Below are 17037 nucleotides of genomic sequence, written 5' to 3'. Positions count from 1 at the left end.
CACAATTGCATTATGCAACAGCGTCCGTGCGGACAGGATTGCATATGCAATACCGCCCGGCAGACATTATTGCATGCAATAATGTTCTCCGGATAGTATTGCATATGGGACATAATTGCATGCGACACCAGGGAAATCGGACCACGGAAGAATCTCTCCCCAAAATGGAAAATTAACATAGGCTGAAGGAGGATGTTTCAAAAGAGGGCGCTATCAGAAGAAGTTTGAGCATAGTTCACCATTGGGGGACAGAATCTCCGGGGGTACCTTTCACCCCAGTGTGGACCCTGGTTCGAATCCCGTTTGGTATCAGAGACATAGGCTTGTGGACTGAGCACTCAATCTTCACAGCCGATCGCGTGGGTTTTCCTCCCACATCTGAAACTGAGTATTTCTCCTTGCATTTATCTTCAGGCCCTACTGATTACAATTTAAGTCACTTACTTGGTTACCATAATCAGAATATTAATATTGCATCAGTTTAGTTAAAGTTAGTAGGAAAACTGGCAAACGACGTTAATTATATTATGCGGTTTTATTTGTATAACCTAACATCAGTTTTTTATGGGTCTTAAGGCCATTGCATGGTGAGGTCTGTTTGCGTATGAATGAATATATAAATAGTCCAATTATCAACATGGACTTTGCTGTGTAAATTAGGAAACTTATTATTAGAGTTCTATAGTAGTTCATATGCAGGGCAGTTCTGTTCAGTTTATTAGGCCATGTAGTCTCCCGAACTCCGAAAATTACCCTGCAGTTGTAGAACAAAACGGCAAAGTAGATTTTTTATACTTATGGTGGTGTTACCGTGAACTGAAAACATAAACATCAGTCTGTGGAATTTTCTATTCTGGTGAGAATTAGGATTACCGAAGGTGGTGATTTAAAAAACAAACTATTCTCATGCGACGAATTTCAGACAGGGCTGACTGTGGGGGAAAACTATTTAACTTTAGAATAATACTAAGAATCAAAATCTCAAATGTTTTTTCGAAATGAAATAAAAGCCGACTGAGTGACTGTTATATTCAAATTCAGGAACACATCATAATTATCATTATACTTTAGATGAATTGCCTATTTCAACACATGGAATAGAAATATATTTTGCAACTCAAGGGAAAACTTGTGGGGGTACAGCCATGGTGTGTGAACGCTTTCAGAAGACACATTTTCCCGAAGACACATTTTCCTGAAGACATCACTCGAAACGTCGATATGCTACCAAACCACCTGCTATATTTCTCACCTAACTATTTATTTTCAGGGAAAGTGTTTTCCGTCCCGTATGTAAATTTGAAACTGATTTGGATCATTTGGGCCTAAGTCGGACTTGGTGATAGAATTATTTTTGTATGATTTGTTTTCGCCTTTTTTATGTTTTCTCTTTTGGTTTATGTCTTGTGATATCTGTCATCATATCAAAATGATCAATACAAGTTTATTGCTATAAATAAAGAGAGCTGTAAAAGGAACAAGTTTTAGATGGAGTCATAGGTTTGTGTCAATCCAAACTTAAATTAAGGCAATCTTTGAAGATACACAACTGATTTGCTGGGCCTGCTTCGCACATTTATATTGTGAAAGTCACATGCAGAATTTACTCCAGCCCAACCAATAATAAGTCCGACCTACAATGATACGCACTCTTTGTTTGCATCTTACAAAAATTCCAAGCTGGATTGGAATTCCATGTATTTAAATGCTTTGATCTTGTGGCACGTGTTCTTTGTGTTGTTTTGGTAAGTAACAATGTTATAGGGTTGAAGTATGGTTACCTGGTTATTACGCAATTAACACCGGTGTAGTTTAGAAAACACTTAACGAGTGTTTGGACAAAAAGAAACAATACTTGAGTGTGTTATACGTAGTTATATAACATAAATAAAGGGCGTACAAAACCATTTAACACGCCGGCAAGAAAAACATTGCTTTGCCATTGAGAGAATGGTGCTGACCAATCGAACAAAGATAATTCCCAAATTCGTACAACCATGGAGGAGAGCCTCCATGGTGTACAACAACATTTTGCAAGGGGAAATTTGTATGTATTCTACCCATAGGGATTCGAACCCATGGTGGGACAGGCTGGTTCCGTGTGCTATAGGCCTACACATACGGAAAGAGGTACGCATATTTGTGAACAAAGTCAATGGGAAACTGTTACGTACAGAGGTACAAAGGAAAAAAGAAAAGAATGTTCCACAAATGCCTGCTCCTTAGTTCTTCCGATGGGCGGATGCCTGGAATGCTGACCGGTGATTTGGAGTTGCCACTTCCCCCAGACTACTAGCCGTGCCTGCGCCACTTTCACAAACAGAAGGTAAATTATTATCACATTTCTTCCCGAAAATTCGGTAGGATGTTATTTGTTTGTCATTTTCATTAAAAAATATTGTACTTGCGAGGTCGTTTTTAACAGGACTCTATTTGTAATAAAGCAAAGACGAACGACACTGGTTTTTTTTAAATCGTGTCGGGTTTCGTGATCATTCAAACCCATTATTTCTTAAACATAGAACTCTTAAAGTATCTGATATTTATTTACACCAGCTTGGAATATTTATGCATCAGTTTATTTCCAATAACTTACCAAATTCCTTTCAGAATATGTTTGTGTTTAATTCTCAAATACATTCTTATCAAACTAGACATTCACATGATTTTCATATCCCCTTTTGTTCCTCATCTAGATCTATGAATTGTGTCTCTCCAAGGCCCGAAGTACTGGAATTCCCTTGATGACTCTTTAAAAAAATGCAAGGGTACCTACATGTTCAAGAGAAAACTCAAATGTGTTCACTTAGATAATTACCATGATTGAATAGTATTATTTTCCCTTAAGTATATTACTATAGTTAACTGCTTTTGTTATATATTATTTTTGATACAGCTTTTACCACTTTTTTACTTTTCTCTGCATATCCACCATATAGAGAACCACTGTCTTTGTGTTTTTTTGTCCTGTTAGTGTTTGTCCATGTCTTTCCATGTGTAACTTTTTGTTGTGTTTTAAATATCCCAGGCATTGTTCTGAAAACAAACTACGTTTGTATTTACTCACATCCCTGGGGGACTCCACCCTACAAGCTTGCTTTTTGGGAGTCCTCCACCACTTAATCTATTGTGTATCTTTACTACTCTATGTTATATCTTGTCATCTGAAATGATTGAGTGGAAATAAAACTGAACCGAACTGAAAACGATGCGTTATTAATTAATCGATCAAACTTGACCGTTTACGGTATTTGCAAAGGCACTTCGGGTGTTTCTTTCTTGGGTATTTTATTTAGTGTGGTGCACCCAATGTTGTACCACACCCACACTAAATTAGCCTTTAATCAAGGCGCACGCGGCGGCGGCACACCTCACGCACGAATAAAGATACGAGCGGCGAACGGCTCCGCCGCTCGCGCTGGTCTTTTTTCGTCCGTGATATTTGGGGTCGTGCTTTATGTCTGGGGGTGTCGCGTGCGTTTTGACTAAAGGCTTATTATATGGGTGCGTTCGTTAAGCTGCCCTGGGTCTACCCCGTTGTGTGGCATTTTTTTTTCCAGAACAAACGTGGGTAATTATCTGCAAACGTTCGTCCTGGAAAAAAAACCCCGTCACACATCGGGGTCGACCCAGGGAAGCTAAACGAACGCACCCACTAAATGGTCAAAGAGTCTAAAAACGCCCCCTGTTGACGAGAAGATTTATTATCTCTGCCCGTGCAACGGCAGAGATATTGTCCTTGTGGTGGATATTCTTATCTCTGCCCGTGCAACGGCAGAGATATTGTCCTTGTGGTGGATATTCTTATCTCTGCCCGTGCAACGGCAGAGATATTGTCCTTGTGGTGGATATTCTTATCTCTGCCCGTGCAACGGCAGAGATATTGTCCTTGTGGTGGATATTCTTCTTCTTCTTCTTCTTCTTCTCCTTCTTCTTCTTCTTCAGCTTGCATTTGCAAAACCGTGGCCACATATTGGGCTTGGGCTTAGGCTCCGTCAGTTATTTAGAAAACATGTGCTTTTCTAACGGGGCTTCAAACAGGCAGACGAAGCCCAAGCCGAAGCCCAAGTGACATCCCAAGCTAAAGCCGCGGTTTCGTAAAAAACGGAACCAAAAATTCCAACCTCGTACCTAAAGCTTGTAAGCCGATCAGAATTGCAACGTAAAAATATAACGAGGTTGTTTTATTTACGTGATGAGTGAATCCTCTACGCTGCGCTGCGAGACGATCACCACCGAAGCTTTTCCCCACGTTATTGCAATGGGGGATTTTCCGGTCGCAGTGTGACCTGCACCGTGAACGTTAAAAACACTCTGCCGTGGTCTGGAGCTTATTCACGGCATACGGGTTCGGTGAAAACCCGGAGAGCCAACGGATGTTAACCGTGCTAACCGTGTATGGTTGTTAGTTACATGAGCTTTAGTTTGAGTGAGGAAACTTCGCAATCGTCACCGTTAATCCATAAGTCAATGGTCATTCAATAACGGAGCATTTTTATAGAAAAATTGTTTTAAATTAGCTTATTAGCTTTTACAAATTATTCTTTTCACAGTGCATCTTAAGAAAAGGTTTTGAATGTTTTTGGAATTTATGTGAGATTCATTACCTTGCCAAATGTCTTTGCAATGAAATATGTTGTAAAACAACTGCATGATACTGTTGGTAACAGTACCAAACTTAAGTGTTTCTTAGTAAAAGTTGGACACTTGATATTAATAGTGTTATCACTTGTCCATGTAATAATAGGCAGCTGACTTTTACCTAATCAAAAAGGTACGGTGGCCCCAAAGGACATCGCATAACTGTAAACTTGTCGGCATACGTATGCCGTGAAAATATTTGGGAATATGTGCGCATGCTTACGTATGCGCTTGCGTATGGTGGGATTTCGTTAAGATATTCGCGAGTAACGTATGCGAATATGTTTGAGTTGTCGAAAATTTTATTATACTTTGTCGCATATGTTTAAGTAAAATTTCTAATATATATCTGTGGATTTTTAGCATCCAGTCTGATCGCGACATCATACTTATTCGCGAATAATTTCTTGACACCGCATACGTATGCGCAAACATTTGCGAATAAATTTGTGACATCGCAAACGTATGCAATCAAAAAGGTACGGTGGCCCAAAAGCACATCGCATAACTGTAAACTTGTCGGCATACGTACATGTATGTCGTGCGCAGCTGACTTTTACCTAATCAAAAAGGTACGGTAACTGTAAACTTGTCGGCATACGTATGCCGTGAAAATATTTGGGAATATGTGCGCATGCTTAGGTATGCGCTTGCGTATGGTGGGATTTCGTTAAGATATTCGCGAGTAACGTATGCGAATATGTTTGAGTTGTCGAAAATTTTATTATACTTTGTCGCATATGTTTAATTAAAATTTCTAATATATATCTGTGGATGTTTAGCATCCAGTCTGATCACGACATCATACTTATTCGCGAATAATTTCTTGACACCGCATACGTATGCGCAAACATTTGCGAATAAATTTGTGACATCGCAAACGTATGCAATCAAAAAGGTACGGTGGCCCAAAAGCACATCGCATAACTGTAAACTTGTCGGCATACGTACATGTATGTCGTGAAAATATTTGGGAATATGTGCGCATGCTTACGTATGCGCTTGCGTATGGTCGGATTTCGTATTCGCGAGTAACGTATGCGAATATTGTTCTGTATCACCCCCAAAACACACACAATTTTCATTTCTCCAAGTGCAACATAAACCATGCAAAATATTATGCTCCACCCCCCGCCGGGCAGAGATACCCGTATTTGCTCAAATACAGCTACCGTGCTTTCTAGTTCTTCTTCTTCTTCTTCTTCTTCTCCTTCTTCTTCTTCTTCAGCTTGCATTTGCAAAACCGTGGCCACATATTGGGCTTGGGCTTAGGCTCCGTCAGTTATTTAGAAAACATGTGCTTTTCTAACGGGGCTTCAAACAGGCAGACGAAGCCCAAGCCGAAGCCCAAGTGACATCCCAAGCTAAAGCCGCGGTTTCGTAAAAAACGGCACCAAAAATTCCAACCTCGTACCTAAAGCTTGTAAGCCGATCAGAATTGCAACGTAAAAATATAACGAGGTTGTTTTATTTACGTGATGAGTGAATCCTCTACGCTGCGCTGCGAGACGATCACCACCGAAGCTTTTCCCCACGTTATTGCAATGGGGGATTTTCCGGTCGCAGTGTGACCAGCACCGTGAACGTTAAAAACACTCTGCCGTGGTCTGGAGCTTATTCACGGCATACGGGTTCGGTGAAAACCCGGAGAGCCAACGGATGTTAACCGTGCTAACCGTGTATGGTTGTTAGTTACATGAGCTTTAGTTTGAGTGAGGAAACTTCGCAATCGTCACCGTTAATCCATAAGTCAATAGTCATTCAATAACGGAGCATTTTTATAGAAAAATTGTTTTAAATTAGCTTATTAGCTTTTACAAATTATTCTTTTCACAGTGCATCTTAAGAAAAGGTTTTGAATGTTTTTGGAATTTATGTGAGATTCATTACCTTGCCAAATGTCTTTGCAATGAAATATGTTGTAAAACAACTGCATGATACTGTTGGTAACAGTACCAAACTTAAGTGTTTCTTAGTAAAAGTTGGACACTTGATATTAATAGTGTTATCACTTGTCCATGTAATAATAGGCAGCTGACTTTTACCTAATCAAAAAGGTACGGTGGCCCAAAACCAAAAGGACATCGCATAACTGTAAACTTGTCGGCATACGTATGCCGTGAAAATATTTGGGAATATGTGCGCATGCTTACGTATGTGCTTGCGTATGGTGGGATTTCGTTAAGATATTCGCGAGTAACGTATGCGAATATGTTTGAGTTGTCGAAAATTTTATTATACTTTGTCGCATAATGTTTAATTAAAATTTCTAATATATATCTGTGGATTTTTAGCATCCAGTCTGATCGCGACATCATACTTATTCGCGAATAATTTCTTGACACCGCATACGTATGCGCAAACATTTGCGAATAAATTTGTGACATCGCAAACGTATGCAATCAAAAAGGTACGGTGGCCCAAAAGCACATCGCATAACTGTAAACTTGTCGGCATACGTACATGTATGTCGTGAAAATATTTGGGAATATGTGCGCATGCTTACGTATGCGCTTGCGTATGGTCGGATTTCGTATTCGCGAGTAACGTATGCGAATATGTTTGAGTTGTCGAAAATTTTATTGCATACTTTGTCGCATACGTTTAAATAAAATTTCTAATATATATCTGTGGATTTTTAGCATCCAGTCTGATCGCGACATCGTACTTATTCGCGAATAATTTCACGACACCGCATACGTATGCGCAAACATTTGCAAATAAATTTGTGACATCGCAATTGTATGCGCACCTGTTAGCGATATGTCCCTTCAGGGCCCCCATGCCTGCCGGAGTTATAAGCTTCATGTTACAGATTGTTCTGTATCACCCCCAAAACACACACAATTTTCATTTCTCCAAGTGCAACATAAACCATGCAGAATATTATGCTCCACCCCCCGCCGGGCAGAGATACCCGTATTTGCTCAAATACAGCTACCGTGCTTATCTCTGCCCGTGCAACGGCAGAGATATTGTCCTTGTGGTGGATATTCTTCTTATCTCTGCCCGTGCAACGGCAGAGATATTGTCCTTGTGGTGGATATTCTTCTTATCTCTGCCCGTGCAACGGCAGAGATATTGTCCTTGTGGTGGATATTCTTCTTCTTCTTATCTCTGCCCGTGCAACGGCAGAGATATTGTCCTTGTGGTGGATATTCTTCTTATCTCTGCCCGTGCAACGGCAGAGATATTGTCCTTGTGGTGGATATTCTTCTTCTTCTTCTTCTTCTTCTCCTTCTTCTTCTTCTTCAGCTTGCATTTGCAAAACCGTGGCCACATATTGGGCTTGGGCTTAGGCTCCGTCAGTTATTTAGAAAACATGTGCTTTTCTAACGGGGCTTCAAACAGGCAGACGAAGCCCAAGCCGAAGCCCAAGTGACATCCCAAGCTAAAGCCGCGGTTTCGTAAAAAACGGAACCAAAAATTCCAACCTTGTACCTAAAGCTTGTAAGCCGATCAGAATTGCAACGTAAAAATATAACGAGGTTGTTTTATTTACGTGATGAGTGAATCCTCTACGCTGCGCTGCGAGACGATCACCACCGAAGCTTTTCCCCACGTTATTGCAATGGGGGATTTTCCGGTCGCAGTGTGACCTGCACCGTGAACGTTAAAAACACTCTGCCGTGGTCTGGAGCTTATTCACGGCATACGGGTTCGGTGAAAACCCGGAGAGCCAACGGATGTTAACCGTGCTAACCGTGTATGGTTGTTAGTTACATGAGCTTTAGTTTGAGTGAGGAAACTTCGCAATCGTCACCGTTAATCCATAAGTCAATAGTCATTCAATAACGGAGCATTTTTATAGAAAAATTGTTTTAAATTAGCTTATTAGCTTTTACAAATTATTCTTTTCACAGTGCATCTTAAGAAAAGGTTTTGAATGTTTTTGGAATTTATGTGAGATTCATTACCTTGCCAAATGTCTTTGCAATGAAATATGTTGTAAAACAACTGCATGATACTGTTGGTAACAGTACCAAACTTAAGTGTTTCTTAGTAAAAGTTGGACACTTGATATTAATAGTGTTATCACTTGTCCATGTAATAATAGGCAGCTGACTTTTACCTAATCAAAAAGGTACGGTAACTGTAAACTTGTCGGCATACGTATGCCGTGAAAATATTTGGGAATATGTGCGCATGCTTACGTATGCGCTTGCGTATGGTGGGATTTCGTTAAGATATTTGCGAGTAACGTATGCGAATATGTTTGAGTTGTCGAAAATTTTATTATACTTTGTCGCATATGTTTAATTAAAATTTCTAATATATATCTGTGGATTTTTAGCATCCAGTCTGATCGCGACATCATACTTATTCGCGAATAATTTCTTGACACCGCATACGTATGCGCAAACATTTGCGAATAAATTTGTGACATCGCAAACGTATGCAATCAAAAAGGTACGGTGGCCCAAAAGCACATCGCATAACTGTAAACTTGTCGGCATACGTACATGTATGTCGTGCGCAGCTGACTTTTACCTAATCAAAAAGGTACGGTAACTGTAAACTTGTCGGCATACGTATGCCGTGAAAATATTTGGGAATATGTGCGCATGCTTACGTATGCGCTTGCGTATGGTGGGATTTCGTTAAGATATTCGCGAGTAACGTATGCGAATATGTTTGAGTTGTCGAAAATTTTATTATACTTTGTCGCATATGTTTAATTAAAATTTCTAATATATATCTGTGGATTTTTAGCATCCAGTCTGATCGCGACATCATACTTATTCGCGAATAATTTCTTGACACCGCATACGTATGCGCAAACATTTGCGAATAAATTTGTGACATCGCAAACGTATGCAATCAAAAAGGTACGGTGGCCCAAAAGCACATCGCATAACTGTAAACTTGTCGGCATACGTACATGTATGTCGTAAAAATATTTGGGAATATGTGCGCATGCTTACGTATGCGCTTGCGTATGGTCGGATTTCGTATTCGCGAGTAACGTATGCGAATATGTTTGAGTTGTCGAAAATTTTATTGCATACTTTGTCGCATACGTTTAAATAAAATTTCTAATATATATCTGTGGATTTTTAGCATCCAGTCTGATCGCGACATCGTACTTATTCGCGAATAATTTCACGACACCGCATACGTATGCGCAAACATTTGCAAATAAATTTGTGACATCGCAATTGTATGCGCACCTGTTAGCGATATGTCCCTTCAGGGCCCCCATACAAAGGTGAAGTTGGAGCACCAATAAATTAAAATAGTGGGCGTTTGTGGTGCATGGAGGAAGGACTTTTTTTTCCTTCCTCCATGGTTGGTGTCAAAGAGAACTTATCGTGCAATATTCTAATAATTTAAATACACAGAATCAGGTGCAGTATTTTAAATGTGTCAGGTCGTTAAGATTAATATTAATGGAAACTTCTTAATGTGTAACAAGAATATGGAGCATCAACATACAATAGTGAACAACGCAACACATTTTGATAACTGCACCAAATGCGTATGGACCAAAAGCAAAGGGGCTACCAATATGAAAACACCAATAGCAATTCTGTGCATTTCTAGGTTTTAATTGTTTACACGCTGTCCTGCCGGGAGTGTAGGTTTATCATAGCGGAGACAGAGCAGCCCAAGCCAGGGGCGGCCCAAGCTCAAACCTGGGTTTCGTACACATTTTAATTTAGCACTCCAAACTAATGCTAAAAATAGAAGCAAGTTCCCGGATCTCAGACAAAGTGTCAAAAATTTCACTGGTAATACGCGCGCGTACAAAACCTAAACTGCCTTATCTGACAACAATACGTTTATACTTAAACACACAACCGATATTTGAAGACAAAAACTAGCTCTGTTAAAACACGTCGCCCTCATAACAAATACCTTATGTACCCACTAAACAAATCCCAAAAATTGTATACTGGTATATTTTAATATGTATCTCAATTTTAAACAAAACTTTTCCCTGATAAGACAAGAATTAACATGATTTTGTTTCATCCATCTGTGGCAAGGACCTACCTCGAATTCAAAGAATCTATCTCGACATAAAGAAAATGTGTGAACTTGAAAAAAAAATGTAATAAAGTTACTATTTTCCGAACTCTTGACTTATTTTCATGTAGTTATTCTATTGATGGTTGTGTGTACTTTCATATAAATATATTGCTATTGTTACACGCTGTGCCTGCCGGAGTTATAAGCTTCATGTTACAGATTGTTCTGTATCACCCCCAAAACACACACAATTTTCATTTCTCCAAGTGCAACATAAACCATGCAGAATATTATGCTCCACCCCCCGCCGGGCAGAGATACCCGTATTTGCTCAAATACAGCTACCGTGCTTTCTAGTTCTTCTTCTTCTTCTTCTCCTTCTTCTTCTTCTTCAGCTTGCATTTGCAAAACCGTGGCCACATATTGGGCTTGGGCTTAGGCTCCGTCAGTTATTTAGAAAACATGTGCTTTTCTAACGGGGCTTCAAACAGGCAGACGAAGCCCAAGCCGAAGCCCAAGTGACATCCCAAGCTAAAGCCGCGGTTTCGTAAAAAACGGAACCAAAAATTCCAACCTTGTACCTAAAGCTTGTAAGCCGATCAGAATTGCAACGTAAAAATATAACGAGGTTGTTTTATTTACGTGATGAGTGAATCCTCTACGCTGCGCTGCGAGACGATCACCACCGAAGCTTTTCCCCACGTTATTGCAATGGGGGATTTTCCGGTCGCAGTGTGACCTGCACCGTGAACGTTAAAAACACTCTGCCGTGGTCTGGAGCTTATTCACGGCATACGGGTTCGGTGAAAACCCGGAGAGCCAACGGATGTTAACCGTGCTAACCGTGTATGGTTGTTAGTTACATGAGCTTTAGTTTGAGTGAGGAAACTTCGCAATCGTCACCGTTAATCCATAAGTCAATAGTCATTCAATAACGGAGCATTTTTATAGAAAAATTGTTTTAAATTAGCTTATTAGCTTTTACAAATTATTCTTTTCACAGTGCATCTTAAGAAAAGGTTTTGAATGTTTTTGGAATTTATGTGAGATTCATTACCTTGCCAAATGTCTTTGCAATGAAATATGTTGTAAAACAACTGCATGATACTGTTGGTAACAGTACCAAACTTAAGTGTTTCTTAGTAAAAGTTGGACACTTGATATTAATAGTGTTATCACTTGTCCATGTAATAATAGGCAGCTGACTTTTACCTAATCAAAAAGGTACGGTAACTGTAAACTTGTCGGCATACGTATGCCGTGAAAATATTTGGGAATATGTGCGCATGCTTACGTATGCGCTTGCGTATGGTGGGATTTCGTTAAGATATTTGCGAGTAACGTATGCGAATATGTTTGAGTTGTCGAAAATTTTATTATACTTTGTCGCATATGTTTAATTAAAATTTCTAATATATATCTGTGGATTTTTAGCATCCAGTCTGATCGCGACATCATACTTATTCGCGAATAATTTCTTGACACCGCATACGTATGCGCAAACATTTGCGAATAAATTTGTGACATCGCAAACGTATGCAATCAAAAAGGTACGGTGGCCCAAAAGCACATCGCATAACTGTAAACTTGTCGGCATACGTACATGTATGTCGTGCGCAGCTGACTTTTACCTAATCAAAAAGGTACGGTAACTGTAAACTTGTCGGCATACGTATGCCGTGAAAATATTTGGGAATATGTGCGCATGCTTACGTATGCGCTTGCGTATGGTGGGATTTCGTTAAGATATTCGCGAGTAACGTATGCGAATATGTTTGAGTTGTCGAAAATTTTATTATACTTTGTCGCATATGTTTAATTAAAATTTCTAATATATATCTGTGGATTTTTAGCATCCAGTCTGATCGCGACATCATACTTATTCGCGAATAATTTCTTGACACCGCATACGTATGCGCAAACATTTGCGAATAAATTTGTGACATCGCAAACGTATGCAATCAAAAAGGTACGGTGGCCCAAAAGCACATCGCATAACTGTAAACTTGTCGGCATACGTACATGTATGTCGTAAAAATATTTGGGAATATGTGCGCATGCTTACGTATGCGCTTGCGTATGGTCGGATTTCGTATTCGCGAGTAACGTATGCGAATATGTTTGAGTTGTCGAAAATTTTATTGCATACTTTGTCGCATACGTTTAAATAAAATTTCTAATATATATCTGTGGATTTTTAGCATCCAGTCTGATCGCGACATCGTACTTATTCGCGAATAATTTCACGACACCGCATACGTATGCGCAAACATTTGCAAATAAATTTGTGACATCGCAATTGTATGCGCACCTGTTAGCGATATGTCCCTTCAGGGCCCCCATACAAAGGTGAAGTTGGAGCACCAATAAATTAAAATAGTGGGCGTTTGTGGTGCATGGAGGAAGGACTTTTTTTTCCTTCCTCCATGGTTGGTGTCAAAGAGAACTTATCGTGCAATATTCTAATAATTTAAATACACAGAATCAGGTGCAGTATTTTAAATGTGTCAGGTCGTTAAGATTAATATTAATGGAAACTTCTTAATGTGTAACAAGAATATGGAGCATCAACATACAATAGTGAACAACGCAACACATTTTGATAACTGCACCAAATGCGTATGGACCAAAAGCAAAGGGGCTACCAATATGAAAACACCAATAGCAATTCTGTGCATTTCTAGGTTTTAATTGTTTACACGCTGTCCTGCCGGGAGTGTACGTTTATCATAGCGGAGACAGAGCAGCCCAAGCCAGGGGCGGCCCAAGCTCAAACCTGGGTTTCGTACACATTTTAATTTAGCACTCCAAACTAATGCTAAAAATAGAAGCAAGTTCCCGGATCTCAGACAAAGTGTCAAAAATTTCACTGGTAATACGCGCGCGTACAAAACCTAAACTGCCTTATCTGACAACAATACGTTTATACTTAAACACACAACCGATATTTGAAGACAAAAACTAGCTCTGTTAAAACACGTCGCCCTCATAACAAATACCTTATGTACCCACTAAACAAACCCCAAAAATTGTATACTGGTATATTTTAATATGTATCTCAATTTTAAACAAAACTTTTCCCTGATAAGACAAGAATTAACATGATTTTGTTTCATCCATCTGTGGCAAGGACCTACCTCGAATTCAAAGAATCTATCTCGACATAAAGAAAATGTGTGAACTTGAAAAAAAAATGTAATAAAGTTACTATTTTCCGAACTCTTGACTTATTTTCATGTAGTTATTCTATTGATGGTTGTGTGTACTTTCATATAAATATATTGCTATTGTTACACGCTGTGCCTGCCGGAGTTATAAGCTTCATGTTACAGATTGTTCTGTATCACCCCCAAAACACACACAATTTTCATTTCTCCAAGTGCAACATAAACCATGCAGAATATTATGCTCCACCCCCCGCCGGGCAGAGATACCCGTATTTGCTCAAATACAGCTACCGTGCTTTCTAGTTCTTCTTCTTCTTCTCCTTCTTCTTCTTCTTCAGCTTGCATTTGCAAAACCGTGGCCACATATTGGGCTTGGGCTTAGGCTCCGTCAGTTATTTAGAAAACATGTGCTTTTCTAACGGGGCTTCAAACAGGCAGACGAAGCCCAAGCCGAAGCCCAAGTGACATCCCAAGCTAAAGCCGCGGTTTCGTAAAAAAACGGCACCAAAAATTCCAACCTCGTACCTAAAGCTTGTAAGCCGATCAGAATTGCAACGTAAAAATATAACGAGGTTGTTTTATTTACGTGATGAGTGAATCCTCTACGCTGCGCTGCGAGACGATCACCACCGAAGCTTTTCCCCACGTTATTGCAATGGGGGATTTTCCGGTCGCAGTGTGACCAGCACCGTGAACGTTAAAAACACTCTGCCGTGGTCTGGAGCTTATTCACGGCATACGGGTTCGGTGAAAACCCGGAGAGCCAACGGATGTTAACCGTGCTAACCGTGTATGGTTGTTAGTTACATGAGCTTTAGTTTGAGTGAGGAAACTTCGCAATCGTCACTGTTAATCCATAAGTCAATAGTCATTCAATAACGGAGCATTTTTATAGAAAAATTGTTTTAAATTAGCTTATTAGCTTTTACAAATTATTCTTTTCACAGTGCATCTTAAGAAAAGGTTTTGAATGTTTTTGGAATTTATGTGAGATTCATTACCTTGCCAAATGTCTTTGCAATGAAATATGTTGTAAAACAACTGCATGATACTGTTGGTAACAGTACCAAACTTAAGTGTTTCTTAGTAAAAGTTGGACACTTGATATTAATAGTGTTATCACTTGTCCATGTAATAATAGGCAGCTGACTTTTACCTAATCAAAAAGGTACGGTAACTGTAAACTTGTCGGCATACGTATGCCGTGAAAATATTTGGGAATATGTGCGCACGCTTACGTATGCGCTTGCGTATGGTGGGATTTCGTTAAGATATTCGCGAGTAACGTATGCGAATATGTTTGAGTTGTCGAAAATTTTATTATACTTTGTCGCATATGTTTAATTAAAATTTCTAATATATATCTGTGGATTTTTAGCATCCAGTCTGATCGCGACATCATACTTATTCGCGAATAATTTCTTGACACCGCATACGTATGCGCAAACATTTGCGAATAAATTTGTGACATCGCAAACGTATGCAATCAAAAAGGTACGGTGGCCCAAAAGCACATCGCATAACTGTAAACTTGTCGGCATACGTACATGTATGTCGTGAAAATATTTGGGAATATGTGCGCATGCTTACGTATGCGCTTGCGTATGGTCGGATTTCGTATTCGCGAGTAACGTATGCGAATATTGTTCTGTATCACCCCCAAAACACACACAATTTTCATTTCTCCAAGTGCAACATAAACCATGCAGAATATTATGCTCCACCCCCCGCCGGGCAGAGATACCCGTATTTGCTCAAATACAGCTACCGTGCTTTCTAGTCTTCTTCTTCTTCTTCTTCTTCTTCTCCTTCTTCTTCTTCTTCAGCTTGCATTTGCAAAACCGTGGCCACATATTGGGCTTGGGCTTAGGCTCCGTCAGTTATTTAGAAAACATGTGCTTTTCTAACGGGGCTTCAAACAGGCAGACGAAGCCCAAGCCGAAGCCCAAGTGACATCCCAAGCTAAAGCCGCGGTTTCGTAAAAAACGGAACCAAAAATTCCAACCTCGTACCTAAAGCTTGTAAGCCGATCAGAATTGCAACGTAAAAATATAACGAGGTTGTTTTATTTACGTGATGAGTGAATCCTCTACGCTGCGCTGCGAGACGATCACCACCGAAGCTTTTCCCCACGTTATTGCAATGGGGGATTTTCCGGTCGCAGTGTGACCTGCACCGTGAACGTTAAAAACACTCTGCCGTGGTCTGGAGCTTATTCACGGCATACGGGTTCGGTGAAAACCCGGAGAGCCAAAGGATGTTAACCGTGCTAACCGTGTATGGTTGTTAGTTACATGAGCTTTAGTTTGAGTGAGGAAACTTCGCAATCGTCACCGTTAATCCATAAGTCAATAGTCATTCAATAACGGAGCATTTTTATAGAAAAATTGTTTTAAATTAGCTTATTAGCTTTTACAAATTATTCTTTTCACAGTGCATCTTAAGAAAAGGTTTTGAATGTTTTTGGAATTTATGTGAGATTCATTACCTTGCCAAATGTCTTTGCAATGAAATATGTTGTAAAACAACTGCATGATACTGTTGGTAACAGTACCAAACTTAAGTGTTTCTTAGTAAAAGTTGGACACTTGATATTAATAGTGTTATCACTTGTCCATGTAATAATAGGCAGCTGACTTTTACCTAATCAAAAAGGTACGGTGGCCCAAAAGGACATCGCATAACTGTAAACTTGTCGGCATACGTATGCCGTGAAAATATTTGGGAATATGTGCGCATGCTTACGTATGCGCTTGCGTATGGTGGGATTTCGTTAAGATATTCGCGAGTAACGTATGCGAATATGTTTGAGTTGTCGAAAATTTTATTATACTTTGTCGCATATGTTTAATTAAAATTTCTAATATATATCTGTGGATTTTTAGCATCCAGTCTGATCGCGACATCATACTTATTCGCGAATAATTTCTTGACACCGCATACGTATGCGCAAACATTTGCGAATAAATTTGTGACATCGCAAACGTATGCAATCAAAAAGGTACGGTGGCCCAAAAGCACATCGCATAACTGTAAACTTGTCGGCATACGTACATGTATGTCGTGAAAATATTTGGGAATATGTGCGCATGCTTACGTATGCGCTTGCGTATGGTCGGATTTCGTATTCGCGAGTAACGTATGCGAATATTGTTCTGTATCACCCCCAAAACACACACAATTTTCATTTCTCCAAGTGCAACATAAACCATGCAGAATGTTATGCTCCACCCCCCGCCGGGCAGAGATACCCGTA

Source organism: Asterias rubens, chromosome 12 (genome assembly GCF_902459465.1).
Source record: "Asterias rubens chromosome 12, eAstRub1.3, whole genome shotgun sequence".
Lineage (NCBI taxonomy): Eukaryota > Metazoa > Echinodermata > Asteroidea > Forcipulatida > Asteriidae > Asterias > Asterias rubens.
The sequence above is the reverse complement of the archived record's forward strand: the minus strand, read 5'-3'. Positions refer to the sequence as shown.